This window comes from Theobroma umbraticum, unplaced genomic scaffold (genome assembly GCF_002168275.2).
Source record: "Theobroma umbraticum cultivar Fairchild unplaced genomic scaffold, ASM216827v3 scaffold_239.1, whole genome shotgun sequence".
In the NCBI taxonomy this organism is placed as follows: Eukaryota; Viridiplantae; Streptophyta; class Magnoliopsida; order Malvales; family Malvaceae; genus Theobroma; species Theobroma umbraticum.
The window spans coordinates 615,851-620,141 of NW_018397273.1; positions in this window are offsets into that span (position 1 = coordinate 615,851).

The window sequence follows — 4,291 nt, forward strand, 5'->3', positions numbered from 1 at the left end:
CTGTCAATTGTGGCAAAACCCATTTTAGCCTTACAACGTTAATACATGTTTGTCGACATGTCGGATTCTTTGTTTACCCTCAGAAGGAGAAAAAAGGCCGAAAACGAATGAAAGGGAATGGAGAAAATGGGCGAAGGCTTTTTGTACCCATTTGAAAAGGCCGTGATAGTTTCACCTCATAAAATAATAATGACAGAAACATCATGGAGAAAGCGAAAGGAATGTTGTTTGAAAGAGACTAAACCCAATAAGAATCCATTTCCTGTCCTGAGTTTAGCTGAGGGATCCGAGAGTGCCGTTAAAAATCCAGTAAAAAACTGAATCAACATGCACCAGGTATTAGGTGCCAGGTGGTGTTTCAAATCTATATATGGTGCAAGATCCAATGATTTCATTTCAAAACTTAAAAACCATTCAAAATCCAGGAAGACTCCCATCATTCAAGCTGATTGCTGAGGGTGAAATACCCCATTAAAGAAAGTTTGCATTTGGGGTGAATTCTGTGTTTACCAAGTGAGTTTGTTGGGTTTTTCCAGGTGAGCAGAGCCAGCATCCTCTGCAATGAATCAAATCCAGCTCAAATCACACAAGAACTAGTATTAATATTTGGCAACTAACAGAATCCTAGAGATCACAGTAATTGTATGATTTAACTGTTGGGATTGGCGCCAGTTGTAGGGTGATAATGGCTGTCTCAGACCCTCTATCTTTTATTGCTCGTCTACTTAAAATAAAATCAAGGCCAGTTTCATCCTGGAAAGATTTTTTCTTTTTGTTTTTCTTGGCCTTGGCAGAGTACATCCAATTCCAGTGGTAGGCAATCTTTCAGCTTCAAAATGGCACAATCAAACACAAGTTGATGCTGCAGCAACTGGAGGAAGTTACTGACATTATTATTTTTAACCATAGATTAAAGGGTCAGCAACGCAAGTGCATTGGTTTCAATTATTGAACTTGGGGGTTGGCTTTTTAAATCACTATCGTCATCATCAGTAACTTCAGATGGATTGCTGGATTCCAGCTTCACGACCCAGACCCAGACATGATTCGCTTTTAGCTTATTACATATAGAGTTTGGCTGCATTTACTTATGGTTCGGTTGCATTGCAAGCACATGTAGTTTGGATCCTTGCTTCACTTGGGAAACCTCAATTATCTCTTCTCGTTCCTGTCCGAAAATTTGGCTGATCTACATCGGAGGTCTAGTCAACCCAAGGGGTCCCAGCACATAAAGGCCATTAGCAGATTGAGATAATGACCCATCAACCTTTTATACCAACAAATGATGGGCATTGGTTCGAGTTCATTGCTCCGCAAGATTTTCTTCTTTCCAAACATACCCGATTAATGCAACTCAGTAGAAAAATTGATCCAAAATCTCTTTCCAAGTCGTGAACTTGGGGTGGATTTAGTCTCTGTTATTGCTTTGATAAGTTCTAAGGGTAAGTAAATAGATGATTTGATTCGTCATATTTAAAAATTAAATAAATTAAATATTTTAAAAAAATTATTTAAAGTTGACTTAACAAAAAAAAATATCAAACAAGTCAAACATATAATTGGTTTGGTTGGTTTGATTTTAGATCAATAGATCAAAATTTTATTTTATTTTATAAATTATAATATTAAAATTTATAAACTTCATCTATAATTATAAAATATATAAATTAAATATATGTGTATATGTATAATATATTATTTTATTATATATAAAAAATTAATGGCACAACTTATATGTTATAATATTTTAATTTTTATATAAAAGTTTGTATAAATAATAACTAATTATAAATACTATGTTATAAAAATTAAGACGATAACTAATAAAATTATTAAGTGTAATAATATAAATAAAATCTATTATAAGTTTTAGTAATACTTATATATAAATTAAATATGTGTATATATATAATATATTACTTTATTATGTATATATAAAATTAATGACACAACTTATATATTATAATATTTTATAACAAATTTATATAAATAATAACTAAGTATAAATAATATGTTATAAAAACTAGGATGATAATTAATAAGGTTATTAAGTGTAATCATATAAATAAAGTTTATTATAAGTTATAATAATACTTATGTATAAATTAAATATACATAATATATATATTCATAACATTTTATATTATGAAACATTATTAAGACATAATAATTATAACATATTAATATGTAGGATATTTGCTATCATATATATTATAATAGTAACATATTAACTATATCATTTAAAATATATAATTTTTAATTTCGTATTAACACAGATTTATAAATAAATATATATAATTAAAATTAAATTACTATGATTATGATTTGTATCCATATATATAATAAATTAGTATATTTTAAGTATATTATCAATTAAGTTTACTATCAATTTTTCTTAATATATCTAAAAAATACTATATACACTAATATATTAAAAAATATAAAAAACCAATTTAGTTTTTCAGTTGAATTGGTCTAAAAATTTTAAAATCGAAAACCGATCAAAAATCAATTGAATCAAACATTTTGGATAAATTGATCTAATGAATCAATTAAACCAAACTATTTTACTTAAATCGTATTTAATTTGAATAGATAATTGATCTGATTTGATTTTACTCATCTTTGTTCTTTTTTTTTTTTACTATGGCACAATAACTAGAGCGAGACCACAAAGGGAATTTGTTGAAACAAGTAAATGCTAAATAAATGGATGTGGTTAATACCAACCTAATCCTGTCCATGCGCTCTCAATCTCATTCATTAAGGCATAATATCACATTCATTGCCAATGCACATGCAAATGCTCCTTCCCGGTTTCCGCTGTTGTCCTTCAAACTATAGGCATCGGATGGCTCAGAAGGGTGTCAGTATTTTATTTGAAATTGGAGATAAAAAAAAGAGAGAGTAGAGTTTGGGGTTTGAAAACGTTGAAGAACATGAAAGTGGTGTGGATACCATTAAAACATAAATAACGTTACTTCAAATCAAAATCCTAAAGTTCCTAGGTCATGCCATAGGTATACAAGGCAAATCAAATGACAAACTAAGTTGTTCTCATTAGCCATGTTTACCGCATTAATAGCTGGGCGACTCACGTGGGATACGTAGACCTTAGGCCTACTGGTTCGTGGCCACGACGCAAAAGCACATAAATGAATTTGGGGCAAACACCATGTGGCAAATCCTTAATGGCCCAAACAATGTAGGTTCGACTGTGAAATCGCTAAAAGAACCAGGAACTAAAGCCAAGAGACTCTCCACTACCCACCGTGACCCATTGCAAAAGAAGAATCCGCCCTATTTGTTTCAACTTTCAATGCAGCTGTTTCACTGCTTACTCTTTTAAAGATGAATAATCCAGCCCCAGCTTTAAGTCCTGGGCTCACTATACAATGTTATATATTATTGGAAAGCAAAGCATGATGGTGATTTAAATTGTAATATTGTAATGGTAAAGAAAACCCAAGGCAGAGATTGTCTGGTATAATATTTTAATGGTTAATGTTATCTGGGGAATGAATAAGACCATACCTTGCTCTTTTAAGTCTTACCCAAAGTCCAAAAGGGGCAAGGGGTGTCTGCTTATATATACCCTATAATCAGTTCGAGCCTAAAGCACCAACCATTTCCTCTGACAGAGACTAGAGAGACATCGGGCATGGCTTCTTTTCTTTGGACTTTATGTCTCGGCTTTCTATTCTTGGCCTATGGAACTATGAGTGCCGCACCAAGAAAGCCCGCAGATGTGCCATTCGGCAGGACCTATGTACCCATCTGGGCTTTTGATCACATCAACTATCTCAATGGCGGAACCGAGATTCAGCTCAAATTAGACAAGTACACAGGTATATCATAATATTGAAGTTAAAGCTTTGGATTTCGGGTGCACTCATCTTCGTTATCTTAATTGTTGTTTTTTGTGTTTTCCTTTTTATGATGAAGGGACCGGCTTTCAATCTAAGGGCTCTTACTTGTTTGGTCACTTCAGCATGCCCATTAAGATGGTTCCTGGGGACTCTGCAGGAACGGTGATTGCTTTTTATGTAAGTACTTTTAAGACATTTCAGTACTTGTTGCATTGCAATCCTTAAAAAAGGGTTATGTCAGTTCACTGATCCTGTTCTTTTCCTTGTTTCTGATATATGGTGCAGTTATCTTCTGAAAACTAAGAGCACGACAAGATAGACTTTGAGTTCTTGGGGAAGAGAATCGGGCAACCTTATATTCTGCTGACCAATGTGTACACTGAAGGAAAGGGAGATCGAGAGCAGAGAATTTATCTTTAGTT